Source organism: Scyliorhinus canicula, chromosome 10, assembly GCF_902713615.1.
Source record: "Scyliorhinus canicula chromosome 10, sScyCan1.1, whole genome shotgun sequence".
NCBI classification, from domain to species: domain Eukaryota; kingdom Metazoa; phylum Chordata; class Chondrichthyes; order Carcharhiniformes; family Scyliorhinidae; genus Scyliorhinus; species Scyliorhinus canicula.
The window spans coordinates 25,952,742-25,977,876 of record NC_052155.1 but is presented as its reverse complement, the minus strand read 5'-3'; the positions used below and the strand labels follow the sequence as shown (position 1 = coordinate 25,977,876).

The 25,135-nt window shown below is 48.5% G+C and overlaps 1 protein-coding gene across 13 annotated transcripts in view; it reads left to right on the top strand.

The window, feature by feature from the left end:
- Positions 1-25,135, top strand: part of LOC119972287 (focal adhesion kinase 1) — a 585,346-nt gene that overhangs the window by 500,995 nt on the left and 59,216 nt on the right. The window lies entirely within an intron of this gene.

Genomic DNA, 25,135 nt, shown 5'->3' with positions numbered 1-25,135 from the left:
GCTCTTAACTTGGACATTCCTGTATTGCTGAAGAATTATATTTGGTTATCTGATTGAAGCAATGCTACATGCTTTATGTACCATTTGAAATGGGACAACAGCAAGTTTTGTTATCGCGTCTTCAACATAATAAAATTCTAATGTCCTTCGTCGGGGAAAAATGGCCACCGAGCAATAGATAGGTGGAAGAAATGGCCGATAGCAGGAGTAGAATCATAAAATAACTCTAAGCTATGCCAGCATTGGTGGAATTTAGTAGACAACAGGAAGTTCACAGAATGCCATTTTGAAGGACTGGAGGACCAAGCTAGAGGATATTGTTGGAAGAGATTGAAAATGTAGTATGGGACAAGGATAAGGAGAGACTAGAAAAGTGTAATGAAGATTTTGATTTCAGTGCTTTGAAGGAGAGGGTGGTCAAGTGGGACCTGATACAAGAGATTGTGCTTTGGCCATATTTCAACCTGGTGTAAAACGGATCTGGATGAATCGAGCGCCAACATTCCAGAAAAACCAATCTGTCGATAACTGAAAGCAGGGGTATGAGTTTCAGCAGTTACGCAGTGGCACAAAGGCAGAGCTGGGTTTGTTATGGGAAAGAGTAATTAGATGTCTTGGTAATGGGTAAGCTGTGAGGTTTGAAGCTCTGCTCTGGTTGAAGTGGACACTAGAGTTGTGCACTATTTTGTTGCCTGAATCAGCAGTCAGCAAGGAAAAGCGAGTCGGGCAAAGATTTGGGTATTTTCTTTCCTGGAAATCAAACAAGATGCTTTAATCTCTCCACTCTTGTAATGAACAGAGCTGTCACTTTGGTGCCCTCACCAACATTTATCCCTCTACCAACATTTATCCCTCACCAACATTTATCCCTCTACCAACATTTATCCCTCATCCAACATTTATCCCTCACCAACATTTATCCCTCTACCAACATTTATCCCTCTACCAACATTTATCCCTCATCCAACATTTATCCCTCTACCAACATTTATCCCTCATCCAACATTTATCCCTCTACCAACATTTATCCCGCTACCAACATTTATCCCTCTACCAACATTTATCCCTCCACCAACATTTATCCCTCATCCAACATTTATCCCTCTGCCAACATTTATCCCTCTACCAACATTTATCCCTCTACCAACATTTATCCCTCTACCAACATTTATCCCTCATCCAACATTTATCCCTCTACCAACATTTATCCCTCTACCAACATTTATCCCTCTACCAACATTTATCCCTCTACCAACATTTATCCCTCTACCAACATTTATCCCTCTACCAACATTTATCCCTCTACCAACAATTATCCCTCTACCAACAATTATCCCTCTACCAACATTTATCCCTCTGCCAACATTTATCCCTCTGCCAACATTTATCCCTCTCCCAACATTTATTCCTCTACCAACATTTATCCCTCGACCAACATTTATCCCTCGTCCAACATTTATCCCTCTACCAACATTTATCCCTCGTCCAACATTTATCCCTCTGCCAGCATTTATCCCTCTGCCAACATTCATCCCTCTGCCAGCATAACAAACCAATTATTGTTTAATTGCTGTTTTTTAGTCGTTGCTGAGCACATTTGGAGCAGCCATGTTTTCTACATTACCGCAGTGACTACACTTCAACAAATGTACATAAATGGCTGTAAAGTACTTTGCAATGTTGTGAAAGGTACTATATAAATGGAAGTTCTTTCTTTGGCTGTTTTACTCAAGCTTGTGATCATTTTGATTCATCAGGAGGTTGGGTGGAACAGAATTCAGTGCAAGCGCAACATATTAATGCACAGAGGCGGATATGGACAGGAAATTCTGCATTCTGCTTTCAAAATGTACATGTTCAAACTGCTTGCTTTTTATACATTTGTACATGCCATGTTTTATCCATTTTGCTTTGAGAAAACTGAAAATTTATTTGGATGATTGTGCTGAATGAAGCAATTTTCATACTTTTTTATTACTTGATGGAGTCTGGAGTCTAATTCTGTTACAATGAGGGAAGCATTTTTGTGTATTTAGTCCAAATAGTCTCTGACAACATGAACAGAATTTGAGATCAGTTCCCAACTTTGCCATATTTCCCATGCACTGTAGTAATCTTCCAGTGAACTGTGTAGTTCAAATCTTTCATACCCAAACGCAGTTGAAGGACTTTACTTTGGCAAGCAAGAGCTTAGTCAAGCATTCTGAAATTGGCAGGAGAGTTGTATCAGAATGATTCAAGCTACTGAAATGGCACAGCATCGTACTAAATAAAATCTGAATATTCATTCCACAAATACGGTATGTTTTGTACATAGTTGCATAAAGCCTTCAGAGCAGAAAGAGGCAATTTGGCGCAGTTTGTCCATGCTGCCGTTAATACTCCACAAGCCTCCTCCCAGCTGAACCTATCCCTTCCCCCCCTCATGTGCTTATCTAGTATCCCTTCAAATTCATTCCTCCCCCCCTCCAAACTGCTTGTGAAAGGGTATTCTACTCTTTGGAGAAAGTTTCTCATGAATTTCCTATTGCATTTATTAGTGACGATCCTATTCCCACACTGAGAACATTTTCTCAAATCTACTCTATCAAACCTTTTCTGTATTGTAAAGATCTCTATCAGGTCACGCTTCAGCTTTCTCTTTTCTAGAAAACAGCCTGTTCGGTTTTCCCTCACAGTTCTGGTTTCATCCTTGTGAATCTTATTTGTATCCTCTCCAAAGCCTTTGTCCTTTTTATAATATGAAGATCAGAACTGTATACAATACTCCCAAGTTTAACATCACCAAAGTTTATACATGCTTAACATAACTTCTTTGTTTCTGAATTCAGTCTCGAGAAAACCATCAAATTTGATTTGCACTTCAGTGCCTTACTAACTTGAGATGCCACTTAGAGTGATTTGTGAATTTGTGCTCTCAGATGACTTTGTTCTTTGACCCTATTTGCTCTCTTATCCAATAGAAAATGGCCTCCCAGTTCTTCTCACCAAAATACATATCAACATCAAAATTCACTTGTCAATTACCTGCTCGTTCTCCATGTCCTTTTCTATTTTATCATATTTTTCCACTGTGTTTACCTCCCAATGTTGATGTTGTCCTCAAATTTTACCGCTTGTTCTCAAAATCAGTCACTTAAATAACAGCGATTCCAATGCCAAGTGCTGCAGGATGCCACTTCCCACTTTTTCCAGTCCAAGTAGCTCCCCTCTGTTTTCTGTTCTGTAGCCAGCTTGGTAACTATTTTGCTACCTTCCCCCACCACCCCCAGTACCATTTGATCTAAACTGCACCATCAGTCCACTGTGCAATAGTAATTCACTGAAAGCGTTTTGAAAAATCCAAATATATTACATCTACTATATTATTCTGGTCTACTCTGTGTTACTTCAAAGTATTCAGTAAGGTTGTTATGCTTTAATCTTCCCTTTTGGAATCAGTGCCGTCTACTTTTTGCTTTCTGTATGATTTCCTATTGTACATTTCAGTAGAAATTATCAATTATCTTTCCCACCATCACTGTTAAGCTAGCTGTTCTGTCGTTCCTTGGACCTGCTTTACCTCCCTTTTTCAATAATAGAACAGCATTAGATGTTTGTCCGCCCTCTGGCACTGCTTCCTTTTCTAATTCATTGCTCTTTATGAGACGTGCTTTGTCATCCTTCTCTCACTTCCTTTGATATGTGAGAATGCAACACATCTGGATCAGAAGTTTTATCCTCTCTGAGTTTGATTATGTAATGAATTATCTACTCCCACCCCCCTCCTCCACCCCAACCACTGAATTTCTATATTAACTGTTTTTTCACTCCTCTCTTCCATTGTCACACCCACAATGTTAGTCACCCCGGTAAATGCTAAGAGCGGGATTTTCTGGCCCTGCCCAATGGTGGGATTTTCTGGTCCCACCAAAGGCGACCTACCTGTGGCGGGTTCCCCGGCAGTGAGGAATCTGGCCGCCGGCCAATGGCAAGCCACCTCCACCATAGGAAAACACGTCATGGGGGCGGGGCCAGAAAATCCCAGCCTGAGGCTAAATAACTGTTTAATAATTCTGCCATTTCACTGTCATGGGCCGGGATTCTCCAATCCCGTGCCCAAGTTCTGACGCCGGCGTGGAAATCGGCGCCAACCACTCCGGCGTCAGTGATCTTCAATAATCCGGAATGCTCCCCTTCCTAGGGGGTTAGGTCAGCGCCGGAGCGGTCCCCACAGCTCCAGCCGGCGGGGAATGCCCGTTGCGAGTTCGCGTATGCGTGCTGTGGTCGGCATGATTCCGCGCATGTGCGGAACGGCTGGCGTGATTCCGCGCATGCGCATAGGTTCCTGTCTACGCACCGGCCCCCGGGCAATATGGGGCATAGGCCCCCACGGAACCAACCCGCCCGCCGATTGGTAGGCCCGAATTGCGGGCCAGGCCACCGTGGAGGCTCTCTCCGGGGGTCTGATCTTCTCCCCCCCCCCCCCCCCCCCCCACACGACGGCCCCCGCAGACACACCTTGGGACCTGAGTAACCCATGCTGGCGGAACCCGGCAGGCACTCGTCCCATCGAGGCCCGGAGAATCACCGGGGGGCGGCGCTTGCAACGGCCCCCTACCGACGCGACGGCGATCTCACGAGCGCCCGGATTGGCCGAGCGGCCGCGCTGATACGACAGAGTCCCGCCAGCGCCGTTCACCCCTGGTCGCTGCCGGCGGGAATGCTCGGGGAACGCCATGTGGGGGAGGGGGACTCCTTCACCAGGGGGCCCTCCGATGGGGTCTGGCCTGCGATCGGGGCCCACTGGATAGCGGTGGGCCAGCCTTTCCCGGCCCCGGGACTACTTACCGGCGCGGCCAGCCCCTGAACACCAACCCCATGTTGGGTCGGGCTTACGCGTGTAAGAAGTTCCCCGCGCATGCGCAGGATGAAGCACCCAACTGCGGATGCGCGGGACCCAAGGCGACGCGTCTTTTACACGGCACCGGGTCTCTGACGCTGCGCCCCTGCCAGCCCCACGGAGGCCCCAGAATAGGGGTCTGGGAACGGGCGCCAACCCTGGAGTAAAACACTCCGGTTTTTACTCCGGCGTCAGCACTTAGACTCTCGTTGGGAGAATCCTGCCCATATTGTCCTTCTTTTTGCTTTATTTGTGAGATGGTACAATACACTACACTTTCTTTTTATATTCCTTTAATTTTAAAAGTCCTTTTTACTTTACAAATGGTGTTTTCTACAACTTTCCTAACCTCTTTGCCTGTACACACTTAGTCTATGCCTTTCTCCTTTTCCCGTTTACTTTTATCTCTTTATTCATCTATAGTGTTTTATATAGGCTAGTTTTTCCTGTTAGTGGAATATATTTCTCCTGAGGTCTGTTTTTATTTCTGGTTGAAGCCGCTTAAGTCAAGTCAGAGGCACATTTTGCTGAGAAAGATCAGGGGCGAAATTCTCCGACCCAGCTAAAATCCCGCCCCCGCCGAAATTCTCCGCCACCCAGGAATTGGCGGGGGCGGGAATCGCGCTGCACCGATCGGCGAGCCCCCTACGGCGATACTCCAGCCCGCGATGGGCCGAAGTCCCGCCGCTGCGAGGCCTCTCCCGTCGCCGTGGTTTCAACCACCTCTGGTGGCGGCGGGATTGGCGGCGCGAGCGGGTCCCCGGGGTCCTTGGGGGGGCGCAGGGCGATCGGACCCCGGGGGGTGCCCCCACGGTGGCCAGGCCCAGAAGAGAACCCCACTACCACGCATGCGCCGGTGGTGACGTCAACGGCAGCTGATGCACCGGCACATGCGCGAACCGGCGAAGGTCTTTCGGCCAGCCCCGACTCCGGCCGGCGGGCGTCAAAGGCCGTTGGTGCCGGTTTTGGCGCCAGTCGGCGTGGCGCCAACCACTCCGGCGTGGGCCTAGCCCCTCAGTGTGAGGGCTTGGCCCCTAAAGGTGCAGAGAATTCCGCAACTTTGAGGAGGCCCGACGCCGGAGTGGTTGGCGCTACGCCGGGACCCACCGCCCCGCCGGGTAGGGGAGTATCCCGCCCTTGAACTGCAGGAATAAAATTGCATTTTTTAATATTATGCAAAGCCATCTTCATCCTCCATCCACTCACACAAGTCCACCCTTGCAAATTGTAAACAACAACAAAATCTCACTCCTACCTGTTTGTATGCGTATGGTTCCCTGCCTCTGTGGCTCTCAGTTTGCCCAGGAGAATATTGTAATAAGAATGAACAGTAGCCGAGAAAGTGGCACTGTAACTTAGCGGAAAACTCCTGGGTCCTAATGGCATAATAAAACACAGAAGAAAGTCAGAAGGAATGTCTGAGGCGCTGACTGCAACATTTCCAAGTTCCTTGAGTTTACATGTTGCGTCAAATGGTTTGGAGAGGTGGATATCAGATGGAATTTAATGTAGAGAAATTTGAGGTGATATGTTTTAGAGAAAGGGTAAGAAAGGAAGATATGCACTAAATGGTGTAATTTCAAATGGGGTAGAGAAGCAGAGAGACTTTGATCTTTAAGAAAAAAAACAACAAATAGGTTTTAAAAATAGGGATTTGGAAGACAAAAATAAACAGGGGGCAGGATTCTCCGTTTGGGAGACTGTGTATTCCTGCCGGTACTGAATTGATTCTGGTTTGCATTGGCGCCCAAAAGCTATTCACTCTCCCTTGCCATTCAAATTTTGTTTGGTGGAGAGCGAAAGGAATTCCTTTCCGAATCCCGCTGGCGGTCCACCATTGAGCGGGCGGCCCACTAATGAGGTCCTTGATGGGGGTGTCTGAAGGGGAGCTCTAATGGTGAGTGGGCAGGATTTGCTTTGTGGGGGGAGGGGAGTACTCCGATGGACTTTGAAGGCACCCACATTAAATACTTAGCCCCTTGAGCCAACGCGAGGTCCACCGCTTCAGGGCCATGCTGACAAATACTTGCACCAAGCCACACCTGCGTGAATCCTGGCTCAGAGGGCAAGAGTACCACGGAGACATGGTGAATCCAGTGTGCAGACAGTAAATAGGGTGCAAATAGATTCAAATGACCCATTTGCATCCTCCTGCTGGCATGGGGCACAAACCTTGATGCTGCCACCAGCCAGCGCAGGACCGGATCATCGAAAGGTTTTTGCCCAACACGAGATTCTCCGCTGCACCGGGAACTCCATTGCAGGTGGCGAAGAAATCTCCCCCCCGAATTTCCGGTTTTGAATGCCTAACTATAAGAAGGATGGAGGGAGCGGGAGAAATTTGCGAGTATGATACCAGGAATTAGAGGCTTCAGTTTTGCAAAGCTAGAAAAACTGGAGCTGTTTTCGTTCAAAGAAAGGCTGGGATATTTGGTAGTTCTTTTTAGTTAAATTTCCATACAGTAAATCGGGGAAAACTTTTTTTCCTCTCTTTAATGAATCAATAACTAAAGGATCTCCATCTAAGATCATCAGGGAAAGAATGAAGGGAGGATGGGAGATTTTCTTAAACTGGCGGGGTTGTTGTAATCCCTTACCATGGGTGCAGTGGGTCACATGGCCTGTTTTGTGTTTTAAATGTCTGATTCGATCGTAACATTCAGAAGGAGAACCAAAACGAATTAATCAAAACAAATAACAAAACTGCTGTTGGTGCTTGGCTCTGAATGACTGTGCAGGAAGGTTTTGGAGCAGGCCACATGATCGGCCTCAATCAGATTGGCATAAAGACCTGGCTGAAAGAGAAGAGGACACAAGATTACATGGAATGGAGCTCCTTAAAAAAAATTCATGGGGCAAGATTCTTTGTTTCAGCGGCTAACTGCAGGTGCCAGCGGAGCATGTGTGGTATTTTACGACCAGAAAATCGGCGTGAAACCCTCACCGACTCCAAGACCGGTGAGGGGCTAGCACCGACGATGTGTGAAACTCCCGCGCCGAAAATGGCCGGGTCCCAGGCCGCGTATGTGCACAGCTGGTGAACTGCAGCGGTCGCACCGTACAACATAGTGCCAGCCGTGCGCAGACCCAACCTGTTATCCGTGACCCCACAGCCCACCCGCTGCCCACCCCCACCATTACCCCCAGCCCTCAAAGAAGACCCCACCCCGGCCAGCAGCACAGACCCCACAGTCCACAGCTGCCACACCGGGTTCACGATTCGTGTGACCACACGTGGTTCACGCCATGGGGAACTTGGCCCATCAGGGACGGAGCATCGCGGATGGGCCGGCTGGTGACGGACCAATGCCGTTGCAATGGGGCACGGTGCATGTCACGATGATGCCAGTTTGGAGGGGACAGAGCATGGCTGACCGCCGTCAAACTGAAACCGGCCCCGATTTTAGCACCGGAGCCCATTTTCCGACCGATCAGCAAACACAATTTTGACGTCAGGCAACAGAGAATCCCGCCCCTGCTTTTTCATTTTGATGCTTTCCATTTATGAAATTACTGCTAATATTTCTGATGTAACCCATGGCAGGTGGATGGGCGATAACTGTCAGATGCCAGCGGAGCATGTGTGGTCTTTTACGACCAGAAAATCGGCGTGAAACCCTCACCGACTCCGAGACCGGTGAGGGGCTAGCACCGACGATGAGTAAAACTCCCGCGCCAAAAATGGCCGGGTCCCAGGCTGGGTCCCAAGGAGCTGTTTAGCACAGGGCTAAATCGCTGGCTTTGAAAGCAGACCAAGGCAGGCCAGCAGCACGGTTCGATTCCCATAACAGCCTCCCCGAACAGGCGCCGGAATGTGGCGACTAGGGACTTTTCACAGTAACTTCATTTGAAGCCTACTTGTGACAATAAGTGATTTTCATTTCATTTCATATAAATACCTGGTTCATTGTTCCATAAACGCATAGAAAACTCAATGTTGGATCTGTTCTAGAATTAATGTGGCTTTTCAAGCATTGCCAACTTCTCCATTATTGTAGAATATTTAATCCGGTAATGATGACTGAAAAGATCCTGTTTATCATGGGATTTAACCAATGAAAAAGGGGAGGTCAAGACTAATTTATGCACTTGCTTCTTTAATGTCATAAAGCTTCATTTATGTTAATAAATCATTGATTAGACCTGAGCACTCTGGGCACCACAATTTGGAAATAATGCCAAAGCTTTTCAGAGGACGCATACCAAAATTCTACCAATTGTTGTTTATCCTAAAGTAGAGAAGGTTAAATTTGCATGTTCTCTGCATGTCTGGGTGTGTTCACTCTGGGTGCTCCAGTTTCCTGTCACAGTCCAAAGGTACGCAGGTTAGGTGGGGTTACGGGGATAGGGATGAGGGGTTCGGCCTGTGTTAGGATGCTTCTTCATAGGGTTGTGCAGACTGGATGGCAGCCTCCTGTACTATCGAGATGCTGTGGTTCTAGGGATGCTGTGGTTGAGGAGGGATTCTCTGGAGGTGCTCAAAATCATGAGAGGGTTTGTTACAGTTGATTGGGGGGAACTGTTTCCACTGAGATGAGGATTGATAATCAGAGTTGTTTTTAGTTTGCAAACTGTTATGATCTGGAATGCATTGCCTGAAAGGGCGATGGAAGCAGATTCAGTAGTACTTAAACTGGAAAAAATGCACAGCTTTGAGTAAAGACCGAGGAAGTGGGACTAATTGCATAGCCTTTCAGAGAGCCAGCACAGGCCCGGGGGGCCAAATGGTTACCTCCTTTGCAGTATGATTCTATGTTGTCAACACAGAGATCACATTCCATTAAGAACAAAGTGCCCTAAATTGAATGCATTCCTCAGAGCGTGTTTAGCAGGCTGCTTGGCTGCCCTTCATCAGTTTGTCTGCCAGAAGATATTAAATAAGATGGTTGATAACTTAACTTGAGCTCCCGGTAAAGCTGACTGAAGGTCGGAATATCAGTTTTTTGTTTTGGTGAGGTCTAATGCTTTGTTTCACAAAAAGTGTAGTTTTTCATAGTTCAGTAAAGAGGAAATGAGTTTCTACTAAAACCAAGATCAAAATAAAGTATAATTCCTTCCCCACTGCCACTTGTCTTTTTGCTTAACCAGTTACTTCAGTTCTACTGTCATTTTACCCCCAAAAATTAACTGAGTTTCGGATTACTGGAAACTTAGAGAAAAAAAATCTCAAGTTGTACTCACATGATTTTTTTTAAACAGAAACATTGCAGCTGTAATGTGTTTTAAGATTCTATGGTTTCAATTAAGTGAATAGTTAAGACTTAAGTCACTAACGGAATTGAGAACATTGCATGCATTTTTCTTACCAAATGCCAAGATTAGAATTGGGTGGGACAGTGTGTTCTTCAATTCACGTTGTCTCAGATGCAGATTCGTGACCACAGATTCTCATGCATGTTCCTGACCTCAGCTGTGCTGTTAGGGGTTTGGAAGCAGTGCTGATCAGAGGTTAAACACACCCTTGAAAATCGATGGTAACCCAGATTTGCTTCCTAAAAATTACAGGCCTTGGAACAGGTCACCTAAATCACCAAGCATCATCAACAACAAAAGCTTGCCTTTGAAAGGCATTTCTAAGGTGCTCACAGACAACCGCAAATAACTCAAATGTTGAGCTAGAAGGGGATTGTTTAGGAAGAACTACCAAAAGCTTGGTTAAGGGAATTAGTTTCACAAAGATTTATCAAAGTATAACTGGGGTGGCAGAGAATTTCAGGACCCAATGGGTGGAATCTCTGCACCAATAATTTTGTTTTCATTTGTGGGTATTGCAAAAAGATTGGTATTTATTGCCCATTCTTAGTTGCCCTGAGAAGGTGCCATTGAGCGTCCTTCTGTTTTCTGCATTCTTTATAAGTGTTTAATATAACTGAGTTTGTTTCTAAACCAGTTTAAGAGTCAACTACGTTGATGTGGAAATTATTTGTAGAGTTATACGTAGGCCAAACCCAGGTGAGGATAATGGTTTCCTTCGCGGACTGGCCTTAGCCAACCAGCTGGGTTTTTACAACAATCCAACAACCTCACACTCACTTGATATAGGGGTAAAGGTGGGCAATGTTGAGGAAGTGGAAGTAATTGTAGGATAAGTGGTGTTTGAGTCTGAAGGTAGGCTGAGGGATGTACTGTGAGAAGCGTGTAAATCAGACTGGAGCGGTTCAAGCAGGGAGTGGTAAGTGTTCGTGCACCTGAATGGTGTTGGCACATTCACAGATATTAGAAGGAAAGTGTAGGTTAGAGATGAGGCAGTATTCCAGGTGCATAATACAATTTATTTATTTTTTAAAAAATTTTATTCAAATTTTTCAACAACAAATTTTCTCCCAACAATAAAATAAACAAGGCACAGAAAGAAAAGCCCCTCCCTCCAATATAAAGCAATAAATTAATAACAAAAAAAGAGAAATTAACAGACATATTGTTGCAAAAACAGACCCCTTAACAGACCCATAATTCCCCCCCCCCCCCCCCCCCCCCCCCCCCCGGTTGCTGCTGAGATTGACCACACCCTAACACTCCGCCAGGAAATCAAGAAAAGGCTGCCACCGCCGGAAGAACCCTTGCACCGACCCACTCAGGGCAAACTTGACCCTCCAGTTTAATGAACCCGACCATGTCGTTAATCCAGGATTCCGGGCCCGGGGGCTTCACGTCCCTGCACTGTAAAAGAATCCTGTGCCGGGCTACTAGAGACGCAAAGGCCAGAATATCGGCCTCTCTCGCCTCCTGCACTCCCGGCTCCAATGCTACCCCAAAGATAGCGAGCCCCCAGCCCGGTTCCACCCTGGAACCGACCACCTTAGACAAGGTCCCCGCCACCCCCTTCCAAAACCCCTCCAATGCCGGACACGCCCAGAACATGTGGGTGTGGTTCGCCGGGCCTCCTGAACACCTCCCACACCTGTCCTCACCCCCAAAGAACCGGCTCAGCCTGGTCCCAGTCATATGCGCCCTATGCAGCACCTTCAGCTGAATTAAGCTGAGCCGTGCGCAAGAAGAGGACAAATTCACCCTCCGCAGGGCGTCCGCCCACGTCCCCTCGTCGATCTCCTCCTCCCACTTCGCTTTCAGCTCCTCCACCGAGGCCTCCTCCCCCTCCTGCATCACCTGATAAATTGACGATATCCTACCCTCACCGACCCACGTCCCCGAGAGCACCCTATCCTGCACCCCCCCTTGGCGGCAATAGCGGAAACTCCGCCACCTGCCGCTTAACAAACGCCCTAATCTGCATATACCTGAAAGCATTCCCAGAGGAGAGACCCCACTGCCCCTCCAGCCCCTCTAAAGTCGCAAACTTCCCGTCGAAGAACAGGTGCCCCATCCGCCTGATGCCTGCCCTATGCCAACTCAAAAACCCACCATCTATTCTCCCTGGTGCAAACCAGTGGTTGCCCCGTATCGGGGTCCAAACTGAGGCCTTCACTTCCCCCCTATGCCGCCTCCACTGCCCCCAAATTTTGAGGGAAGCCACCATTACTGGACTCGTAGAATACCTTGCCGGGGGGGAGTGGGAGCGGGGCCGTCACCAGTGCCTCCAAACTCGTGCCCACACAGGACGCCACCTCCAACCTCTTCCATGCGGCACCCTCCCCCTCCATCACCCACCTACGAATCATTGCCACATTCGCAGCCCAGTAGTACCCGCACAGGTTGGACAACGCCAAACCACCTACCTCCCTGCCTCGCTCCAGGAATACCCTCCTCACTCTCGGGGTCTTCCGCGCCCACACGAACCCCAGAATACTCTTATTAACCCTCCTAAAGAAAGCCTTCGGAATCAAGATGGGGAGACACTGGAAGAAAAACAAAAACCTCGGGAGCACCATCATCTTAACCGACTGGACCCTGCCCGCCAAGGAGAGTGGCAGCGCATCCCACCTCCTAAACTCCTCCTCCATCTGTTCCACCAGCCTCGAAAAGTTTAGCCTATGTAGGGCCCCCCAGCTCCGAGCTATCTGGACGCCACGGTATCTAAAGCTCCTCTCCGCCCTCTTCAATGGGAGCTCCCCTATCTCCCTCTCCTGCTCCCCAAGTGCAGCACAAACAGCTCACTCTTCCCCACGTTGAGCTTATAGCCCGAAAAGTCCCAAACTCCCCAAGTATCCTCAACACCTCTGACATCACCCCTGCCGGATCCACAATGTACAACAGTAAATCATCCACGGACAGCGACAACCGGTGCTCCCCCCCCCCCCCCCCCCCCCCCCCCCCCCCCCCCCCCCCCCCTTCGAATCCCTCAGCGCCATGGCCAGGGGTTCAATCGCTAACGCGAAGAGCAGGGGAGACAAGAGGCACCCCTGCCTTGTCCCCCAGGACAGCCAAAAGTCCTCCGACCTCCTCCCATTCGTCACCACGCTCGCTACCAGGGCACTATACAGCAGCCTCACCCACCTGATGAATCCCTCACCAAACCCAAATCTCCTCAACACCTCCCACAGGTAGATCCACTCCACCCTATCGAAGGCTTTCTCCGCATCCATCGATGCCACTATCTCCGCCTCCCCATCCATCGCCGACATCATCATAACATTAAGAAGCCGCCGCACATTGACATTCAGCTGCCTCCCCTTCACAAACCCCGTTTGGTCCTCATGGATAACCAGCGGGACCACATCTTCCACCCTCCTGGCCAGTATCTTAGCCAACAACTTTGCATCCACGTTGAGGAGCGAGATCGGCCTGTAAGACCCACACTGGAGGATGTCCTTATCCCGCTTCAGAATCAGTGCAATTATTGCTCTAGACATCGTCGGGGGCAAAGCCCCCCCCCCCCTCCCTCGCCTCATTCAGGGTCCTCACTAACAACTTCTTATAAAACCCAACCGGGAACCCGTCAGGTTCCGGTGCTTTCCCTGACTGCATGCTCCCCAGCGCCTCAATCAGCTCCTCCAACTCGATTGGGGCCCCCAGACCCTCCCCCCGCTCCTCCTCCACTCTTGGGAACTCCAGCTTATCCAGAAAGCGGTCCATCCCGCCCACCTCCCTAGGGGGCACCGACCGGTACAGCTCCTCGTAGAAGGACCTGAACACCCCATTAATGTCCCTAGCACTCCGCACCAGGTTCCCTCCTGCATCTGTGACTCCCCCTATCTCTCTCGCTGCCTCCCGCTTCCGGAGCTGGTGGGCCAGCATCCGGCTTGCCTTCTCCCCATACTCGTATACCGCCCCCTGCGCCCTCCTCCACTGTGCCTCCGCCTTCCGGGTGGTCAGTATATCGAACTCCACTTGGAGACTATGACGCTTCCTCAAAAGCCCCTCTTCCGGGACATCCGCATACCTCCTGTCCACCCTTACCATTTCTTCCACCAACCTCTCCCTCTCCCTGTGCGCCCGAATAGATATCAGCTCCCCCCTAACCACCGCCTTCAACGCTTCCCAGACCACCCCAACTTGCACCTCCCCATTGTCATTACCTTCCAAATACCCCTCTATACCCCTACGGACCCGCCCACATACTTCCTCCTCTGACAGAAGCTCCACATCTAACCTCCACAGCGAGTGCTGATCCTTCCCCTCCCCCAGCTCCAGATCCACCGAATGCGGAGTGTGGTCAGATATGACTATCGCTGAATACTCCGCCCTCACCACTCTCGGGATTAGCGCCCTGCTGAGGACAAAAAACTCAATCCGGGAATAAGTCTTGTGGACATGGGAGAAAAAAGAAAACTCCCTACCCCCCGGCCTCAAAAATCTCCAAGGGTCTACCCCTCCCATCTGATCCATGAACCCCCTCAGCACTGTGGCCGCCGCCGGCCTCTTACCCGTCTTAGACCTCGAACGATCCAGAGCTGGGTCCAACACAGTATTAAAATCCCCTCCCAAGATCAAGCCCCCCGTCTCCAGGTCCGGAATCCGGCTCAACATTCGCCACATGAAACCTGCATCGTCCCAGTTGGGGGCGTACACATTAACCAGAACCACCCGCTCCCCTTGAAGCCTACCACTCACCATTACGTATCTGCCACAGCTATCCGCCACCACACTCGACGCCACAAACGACAAGCTCTTACCAACTAAAATCGCCACCCCCTCGATTCTTCACATCTAGCCCCGAATGGAACACTTGTCCAACCCAGCCTCTTCTCAGCCTCACCTGATCCACCACCTTAAGGTGCGTCTCCTGGAGCATAGCCACGTCCGCTCCCAGCCCCTTCAAATGCGCCAAGACCCGGGACCGCTTCACCGGTCCATTCAGCCCCCTCACGTTCCATGTGACCAGCCGAATCTGGGGGGTCTTCTCCCTCTCTCTGCGCCGGTCAGCCATAGCTCTCCCTCGGCTCATCACGTGCCCGCAGAACCCCCCAGGCCCATTCCCCACGGTGGCAGACCCCCCCCCCATCACCAGCAGTTCCCCTTCGGCCCCTCCAGCAGCAACCCGGTACCCCCCCTATTCCCCCCGCTCTAACTAGGGCCCCCCCTAGCTCTGTAATCCCTTCCATCGTACTTCCGTAATTCAGCCGACTCCTGCTGACCCCGGCTGCTCCCACCACCCCAACGACCCTCCCCGGTGTGACACAACCACCACTCCTCCCACCCAATGCCGGTCCCGCCCACTGCACCTCCAGCGCGGGAAAAAAGCCCGCGCTTCCATCTCAGACCCCGCCCCCCAACCCAACACGCGGGAAAAAGAAGGGCACGTGACCCAGCAGGCCCACGAACAGCTTCCCAGCCCTCCTCCAGTGAAAAACAAGAAAGCACCAGAATAAATAAAAAACAGCCCCAAAAAGTGAAAACGCAAAAAAGCAAAAAGGCATCAACAAACACAACCAGAAAAACGAAAGGATGCTAAGGAGGACAAGGCCTCCGGATTATACATCAGTCCCCAGTCCTCAGTTCGAGTCCAATTACTCTGCCTGGACGAAGGCCCAGGCATCCTCCGGGGAATCGAAGTAAAGCTGGCGATCTTTATAAGTGACCCAGAGGCGAGCCGGCTGTAACAGGCCAAACTTCACCCCTTTCTTGTGAAGCACTGCCTTCGTCCGATTAAAACCAGCACTTCTCTTCGCCACCTCCGCGCTCCAATCCTAATAAATCCGGATCTCTGCATTCTCCCACTTGCTGCTCCTCTCCTTCTTCGCCCATCTCAGCACACACTCACGGTCAACGAAGCGGTGAAAACGGACCAGCACCGCCCTAGGCGGCTCGTTCGGCTTGGGCTTCCTCAACAGCACTCGATGGGCACCCTCCAGCTCCAAGGGCCCCTGGAACGACCCCGCGCCCATTAACAAGTTCAACATCACGGCCACATGGGCCCCCAAGTCCGAACCTTCCAGCCCCTCCAGGAGGCCCAGAATCCGCAAGTTCTTCTGGTGGGAGCGATTCTCCATCTCCATCCTCGCTAGCCATTTCTTGTGGAGCGCCTCATGCGACTCCACCTTCACTGCCAGGCCTAGGATTTTTGTCCTCGCTCTCCGAGGCCTTTTGCCGTAGCTCTCGGATCTCTGCACCCTGAGCCGTCGGAGTCGCCATGAGCTTGTCCAGCGAGGCCTTAAACGGTTCCAAAAGCTCAGCCTTCAGCTCTCTGAAGCAGCGCTGAAGCAGCTCCTGCTGCTCCTGTGCCCACTGCTGCCACGCTGCTGGTTCCCCGCCCGCCGCCATCTTGTTTCTCCTGCCTCGCACCTTTCTCTGCTCCAAAGCCGATTTTTTAACCGCTCCGTTCCTGGTCCAGTCCATCCACCGGCAGATAAGCCCAGTGGATGCGTTCACACACCGGGAAAAGTCCAGCCAGCACTGCTACGGGTCCTTAAAAGAGCCCAAAAGACCGAAAATAGCAGCAGCTACCGAACGTGCGGCTTAGCTCCGCATCACCGCAACCAGAAGTCGCATAATACAATTTATGTTAGTCCACCAGGCACACATGACAGAGGCTCGGATGAGCAAGTTTTTCGGGGTAGAGGATAGGTGTGCGCGGGAAGCCCAGCAAATCAAGTCCACATGTTTTGGGCATGACCAAAGCTTAGAGGGTTTTGGCAGGGTTTTGCTAAGGCAATGTCCACGGTACTAAAAACACGGGTGGTGCCCAGTCCGGAGGTGGCGATCTTTGGAGTTTCAGAAGAGACGGGAGTTCAGGGGCGAAAGAGGCTGACCTCTTGGCCTTTGCCTCCCTGGTAGCCCGGAGCCGGATCTTATTAATGTGGAGGGACTCGAAGCCCCCAAATGTAGAGACCATGGCTGGTTTTCTCAGTCTCGAGAAGATAAAGTTCGCCTTAAGAGGGTCAGTGGTTGGGTTCACCCGGAGGTCGCAGCCGTTCGTCAACTTTCTCAGGGAAAATTAAAATGTCAGCAGATGCAGTATTCCAAAGTAGGGAGGGGGAGAAGAGGGCCGGATTGTTGTTTTATTGTTGGGGTGTGTGAAGATTGGGAGGGTGGGGTGGAAATATTTATTATACCATGTTCATGTCATTGTTATTGTTATTATTATAAAAACTTGCAAATACCCTATTAAAAATATTTTTAAAAAGAAAGAGATGAGGCAGTAAATGACGAGGACAGAAGGGTGGAGAGTATTTTGAGAAAGTAGCTATGAAGGGAAGCAGGGATAAGTGCTGGGGTGGGCTTAGTGTAGATTTAAGTAGTTTTTTTTTGGTGGTGCAGGCTTGATGGGCTAAGGGGCCTCCTCTGTACTGTATGATTCTATGAAGGAAAGTGTAGGTTAGAGATGAGGCAGTAAATGGTAAGGGCAGAAGGTTGGAGAGTGTTTTGAGAAAAAAGCTTTCAGGGAAGCAGAATACTGACTGAGCATGGCACAGGAGAGGAAATTGGAAATCAGAACAAGGGAAAAGAGGATCATAAACATAAGGGGCTGGATTCTCCGATCCCTGACGCCAAAATCACGTTCGTCAACGGGACAGAGAATCCCAGATGACGCCGAAATCGGGGCCAGCGCCGCTTTCGCGATGCTACGTCCCCTGAAAAGCAGCGTAATCGCAGAGTTCGCCGCCGCCGTATCCATGGCCTCCAAACGTTGGCTGAGGCCCGCCCTGCGAGGCTCCATCCCTGACCGGTCAAGTTCCTGATGTCGTGTGTGGTCTCACCAGTCGGGAGATCAGCATGGCGGCTACAGACTCAGTCCAGCGCCACCACAGCGGGGGAGGACCGATCCGCGGGCAGGGGGTACACATTCTGGGCTGGGGGCACTGTGGTGGGGCGGTCCAGGACACGCAAGCCGGCCAAAGCGGGGGGACTATTTTGCAGGCCAGGTCCATCAGCGCATCTGCCATGAAGCAGGGCACGGCCGCTGCAGGCCGCCACCGTGCCCGTGCGTGGCCACGGACCTGGCAATTCTCCAGGCTGTATCGGCATCTAGAGATGGGTGCCCTACGCTGCCTGGCTGCTAGCTTGCACCGGAGAAGGGAATTGGTAGCCGTTTTGCGCCAGTTTTCCTGGGTACCGTTTTAATGCTGGCGTGGGGACTTAGTCTCCAGAACAGAGAATCCAGCCCAAGATATGCAGTGCGATTGTGATTTTTCTAGACCACCTGTATCTAAGAATATGTGCGGCAACTATTGAGTTAAACATAAATCTAATGCAGCTGACTCAGAGGTAATATGTTGCCTGAACATACAAGAGCAAGGAAATTATTTTGTCCTTTTTTTAAAACCAGTCTTCTCGGCTTTCAACCACAATATTAATAGATTATTGTATTAAATTAAAAACTGACTGTATCTTGGTGAGAAGTGGTGGATTCAAATGGGGTACACATGGTTGAAGAGTTTTCTGTCAAAAAAATCTGAAATCTTTTCTGTCCATATTTTAAGTGCCAAAGTTTAAAATTACACACAGATTTTTATGAGTTTTGGAATTATGCCTGGAAAATATGCTGAGAAACATCCTCAAACATTATGGTCCTTCACAACATCTGTAAATGCTTAGTAAAACACTCCTTCCCTTGTGTGAGATTTGCGTCTTTTTATTACCTTGAACTGGCTTCTAATAGATAAAATTTTATTTCTTACCTGTAATTACTGCTCTTTCCAGTTTGGATGGAATGAAAGATAATTACTTTCAGTTGATGGTTTCACTACAACGACAATTAAACAAATTTTAACTTTTCTCATGACTGTAAATGCAATCTAGAAATGCCAGATTGGTCAGGGAAACTTGAAATGTCGATGGAAGATTAATTATGCCCAACTTCTCCCTATTTGGAAATGCTGCTTCAAGAAATACAACTGTGCTGACAAGTTATTTTGGCAAAATAAGATGTTGTCTTAGTCTGGAATGTGTGGTCGCATCTGGCTGGCAGAGTGTTTTGGATTGGAGACAAGCTTGTTGATAATGGGTTAAAACCTAACATAAATTCTGCTGCAGAAACATATCATTGGTGTACAGAGATTGCTTGAAACCCTCAGCAGGTCAGACAGCATTTGCGAAGAGAGAAAACTTATTATTCAGCTGGATGCCTGAAAAACTTAGAATTGCAACTACGGAAATGGAAAAAATGTAGAGAATACAATAGGTTAGAAGCAAGTACAGAGGCAGGGAAAGAGGTGAAGGGAGGAAAAGCCACAATGGAATGTTTATAATAATGGCACAGAGATGAAATGAGGACAGTGGTGAAAGATGATCTAAACTTGGATGATGTAGAATCCATTTGGGTGGAGGTAAAAAAACAACACGGGAAACAAAACATTGGCAGGAGTATCGAATAGACCCCCAAACAGTAGCCACACTGTTGGAAAGAGTAAAAGTCAATAAATCATAGAAGCATTTTTTTTTTAAAGGGGCAATAATTATGGGTGATTTTAATCTTCATGTTAATTGGGTTAGTCAAGTTGGAACTAGTAGCTACGACAATAAATTCATAGAGGTCATTAGGGATAGTTTCTCAGAGCAATATACCATGGAGCCAACCAAGGAAAAGGCTGTCTTAAATCTGGCAGTGGTTTAATATATTGACCTCCGGAAGTAGTGATCATAACATGATAGAATTTAATATTCTGTTTGAGAGTGAGAAACTTGGGTAGGAAACAGCCATGTTTAACTTAAATAAAGGGAATTGCAATGAAATGAGGATAGAGTTAGCTAAAGTGGACTGGGCAGATAGATTAGCAGGAAAGACAGTAAACAAGCAGTGACAGACATTTAAAACGGTAATTCATGAATTTCAGCAAAACTATATTAAGGTAAGGAGGAAAGATTCTAAAAGAGAGATAAACCAACCATGGCTAATCAAGGAAGTTAAGGAGAGTATGAGTTGAAAGGAAAGGTACATAAGGAGGCAAAAGTCAGTGATAGCCCCGACGATTGAGATAAATTCAGAATTCAGCAAAGGAGGACTATAAAGTGAGAAAATAAACTACGAGGTAAACCAGAAAAGAATACAAAAACTGACAATAAGAGCTTATTTAAATATATAAAAAGGAAGGGAGAGGTCAAAGTGAACATAGACAGCGGCATGGTGGCACTGTGGTTAGCATTGCTGCCTCCCGGCGCCGAGGGCCCAGGTTCAATCCCGGCCCCACGCCATTGTCCATGTGGAGTTTGCACATTCTTCCCATTTCTGCATTGCTCCCACCCCCACAACCCATAAAGATGTACAGGGTAGGTGAATTGACTATGCTAAATTGCCCCTTATTTGACAAAAAATAATTTTGTACTCTAAATATTTTTTTTAAAGTGAACATAGACCCCTTAGAAAATGAATCTGGGAAGACAATTATGGGGAACAAGGAATTGGCAGAGGAGTTTAAACAGATATTTTGCATCTGTCTTTACAGTGAAAGATACTTTGAACATCCCATTAATAATAATGAATAGATAAGAGCAATTAAATACCATCACTAGAGAAGCTATAAAGAAGAGTAAGATAGATTATGAGAGTAAACTTGCTCAGAATATAAAAACAGACAGTAAAAGTTTCTACAAATATATAAAAAGAGTGGCGACGGTAAATATTGGTCCTTTAGAGGATGAGAAGGGAGACTTAATAATGGGAGATGAGGAAATGGCTGAGGACCTGAATAGGTTTTTTGGATCGGTCTTCACAGTGGAAGACACAAATAACATGCCAGTGACTGATATAAATGAGGCTATGACGGGTGAGGACCTTAAGATGATTGTTATCACTAAGGAGATAGTGATGGGCAAGCTAATGGGGCTAAAGGTAGACAAGTCTCCTGGCCCTGATGGAATGCATCACAGAGTGCTGGGAAAAGACGGCTAGGGAAATTGCAAATGCACTAGTGATAATTTACCAAAATTCACTAGACTCTGGGGTGGTCCCGGCGGATTGGAAATTAGCAAACGCGACACCACTGTTTAAAAAAGGAGGTAGGCAGAAAGCGGGTAATTATAGGCCAGAGAGCTTAACTTCGGTAGTAGGGAAGATGCTGGAATCTATCATCAAGGAAGAAATAGCGAGGCATCTGGATAGAAATTGTCCCATTGGGCAGACGCAGCATGGGTTCATAAAGGGCAGGTCATGCCTAACTAATTTAGTGCGGTAAATAATGGGGATTGGATTGGATTTGTTTATTGTCACATGTACCGAGGTACAGTGAAAAGTATTTTTCTGCGAGCAGATCATTAAGTACATGGGAAGACAAGGGAATAAAAGAAAATACATAATAGGGCAACACAAGGTACACAATGTAACTACATAAGCACTGGCATTGGATGAAGCATACAGAGTGTAGTGTTAATGAGGTCAGTCCATAAGAGGGTCATTTTGGAGTCTGGTGACAGTGGGGAAGAAGCTGTTTTTAAGTCTGTTTGTGCGTGTTCTCAGACTTCTGTATCTCATGCCTGATGGAAGAAGTTGGAAGAATGAGTAAGCCGGGTGGGAGGGATCTTTGATTATGCTGCCTGCTTTCCCCAGGCAGCGGGAGGTGTAGATGGAGTCAATGGATGGGAGGCAGTTTCTTGTGATGGACTGGGCGGTATTCACGACTCTCTGAAGTTTCTTGCAGTCCTGGGCCAAGCAGTTGCCATACCAGGCTGTGATGCAGCCCGATATGATGCTTTCTATGGTGCATCTGTAAAAGTTGGTAAGGGTTAATGTGGACACGCCGAATTTCGTTAGTTTCCTGAGGAAGTATAGGCGCTGTTGTGCTTTCTTGGTGATAGCATCGACGTGAGTGGACCAGGACAGATTTTTGGAGATGTGCATCCCTAGGAATTTGAAACTGCTAACCATCTCCACCTCGGCCCTGTTGATGCTGACAGGGGTGTGTACAGTACTTTGCTTCCTGAAGTCAATGACCAGCTCTTTAGTTTTGCTGGCATTGAGGGAGAGATTGTTGTTGTTACACCACTCCACTAGGTTCTCTATCTCCCTCCTGTATTCTGACTCGTCGTTATTCGAGATCCGGCCCACTATGGTTGTATCGTCAGCAAACTTGTAGATGGAGTTGGAACCAAATTTTGCCACGCAGTCGTGTATATACAGGGAGTAGAGTAGGGGGCTAAGTACGCAGCCTTGCCGGTCCCGGTATTGAGGACTATTGTGGAGGAGATGTTGGTGTTCATTCTTACTGATTGTGGTCTGTTGGTCAGAAAATCGAGGATCCAGTTGCAGAGTGGAGAGCCAAGTCCTCGGTTTTGGAGCTTTTATATGAACTTGGCTGGGATTATGGTGTTGAAGGCGGAGCTGTAGTCAATAAATAGGAGTCTGATGTAGGAGTCCTTGTTTTCGAGATGCTCTAGGGATGAGTGTAGGGCCAAGGAGGTGGCATCTGATGTGGACCGGTTGCAGCGGTATGCGAATTGAAGTGGATCAAGGCTTTCCGGGAGTATGGAGGTGATACGCTTCATGATCAACCTCTCGAAGCACTTCATTACGACTGAAGTCAGGGCCACTGGACGGTAGTCATTAAGGCACGTTGCCTGGTTCTTCTTTGGTACCGGTATGATGGTGGTCTTCTTGAAGCAGGTGTGGACCTCGGAGTGGAGTAGGGACAGGTTAAAGATGTCTGTGAATACCTCTGGCAGCTGGTCCCCGCAGGCTCTGAGTGCATGACCAGGGATCCCGTCCGAGTCCGTCCCCTTCCGCGGGTTCACTTTCAGGAAGGCCGATCGGACTTCGGAAGCTGTGACGGTGGGTATGGGTGAATTATGGGCTGCTGGGGCACGCGACAGCGGATTGTTGGTTACCTGCTCGAACCGAGCATAGAATGCATTGAGTTCATCGGGGAGGGGTGCGCTGCTGCCAGAGATGCTGCTCGGCTTCGCTTTGTATCCCGTTATGTTGTTTAGTCCTTGCCACAACCGCCGAGAGTCTGTCTGTGACTCTACCTTGGTTTGATATTCTTTCTTAGAATCTCGGATGGCTTTGCGGAGGTCGTACCTGGATTTCTTGTACAGGTCAGGGTCGTCTGACTTGAACGCTTCAGATCTGTCCTTCAGTAGGGAGTCAATCCCAGGGAGCCAATGGATGTGGTATATCTGGATTTCCAGAAAGCCTTTGACAAGGTGCCACACAAAAGGTTGCTGCATAAGATAAAGATGCATGGCATTAAGGATAAAGTAGTAGCATGGATAGAGGATTGGTTAATTAATAGAAAGCAAAGAGTGGGGATTAATGGGTGTTTCTCTGGTTGGCAATCAGGAGCTAGTGGTGTCCCTCAGGGATCAGTGTTGGGCCCACAATTGTTCACAATTTACATAGATTTGGAGTTGGGGACCAAGGGCAATGTGTCCAAGTTTGCAGACGACACTAAGATGAGTGGTAAAGCAAAAAGTGCAGAGGATACTGGAAGTCTGCAGAGGGATTTGGATAGGTTAAGTGAATGGGCTAGGGTCTGCCAGATGGAATACAATGTTGACAAATGTGAGGTTATCCATTTTGGTAGGAATAGCAGCAAAAGGGATTATTATTTAAATGGCAAAATATTAAAACATGCTGCTGTGCAGAGAGACCTGGGTGTGCTAGTGCATGAGTTGGAAAAAGTTGGTTTACAGGTGCAACAGGTGATTAAAAAGGCAAATAGAATTTTGTCCTTACTTGCTAGAGGGATGGAGTTTGAGACTAGGGAGGTCATGCTGCAATTGTATAAGATGTTAGTGAGGCCACACCTGGAGTATTGTGTTCAGTTTTGGTCTCCTTACTTGAGAAAGGACGTACTGGCGCTGGAGGGTGTGCAGAGGAGATTCACGAGGTTAATCCCAGAGCTGAAGGGGTTGGATTATGAGGAGAGGTTGAGTAGACTGGGACTGTACTAGTTGGAATTTAGAAGGATGAGGGGGGGATCTTATATTGCAGAATTTTTCGTAATAAAACAGTAGTAACCATAATAACAAAACAAACTGAGTGAACATTAACATAGTGCAAAAAGAGAATATACAATTGTAGTAATCCACGGGAGGCAGGAGTTCCGTCACCACACCAATATTTATTTACAATAACGATATTACAGGAGCAGCTACAAACAGTGCTGCTAGCAGTCCAGTCAACTTAAGACTGGCTCACAAAGCCTACACAGGTGATTATATGGGCCCCCTCAATGAGCTATCATTGAGGGAGCTCATACTCCAATTGGCCAACCAATAAAGCCAATTGGAGTTCATTACAACAATAATAGTTAAATAGGCATTACCCCACGCGACCCAGTCTTTCTCTTCCCCCCCCCCCCAACCAACGGATTGCTGCTGACATTTTAATTTTCCCCGATAAGTCGGCGAGCAGCTGCCACCTCCTAGAGAACCCTAGCGTAGACCCTCTCAAGGCAAACTTTATTTTCTCGAGGTTGAGAAACCCAGCCATGTCGGTAACCCAAGTCTCTACACTCGGGAGCTTCAAGTCCCTCCACATTAATAAAATCTGCCTCCGGGCTACTAGGGAGGGAAAGGCCAAGGTGTCGGCCTCTTTCGCCCCCTGAACTCCCGGGTCTTCTGACACTCCAGAGATCGCTATCTCTGGACTCTGCACCACCCGTGTGTTAAGCACCTTGGACATTGCCCTCGCGAACCCTTGCCAGAACACTCTAAGCTCCGGGCATGCCCAAAACATGTGGACATGGTTTGCAGGGCTGCCCTTGCACCTCATACAACTGTCTTCGACCCCAAAAAACTTGCTCATTCTCGCTGCCGTCATGTGTGCCCGGTGGACCACCTTAAATTGAATTAGATTGAGCCTGACACATGGTGAGGAGGAATTAACCCTGCCCAGGACCTCTGCCCACAGACCCGCTTCCAACTCCTCACCTAGCTCCTCCTCCCACTTGTCCTTGAGCTCCTCCACCAGGGTTTCCTCCGCCTCCTGTAGTTCCTGGTAGATATCCGACACCCTCCCCTCCCCCACCCAGGTGCCGG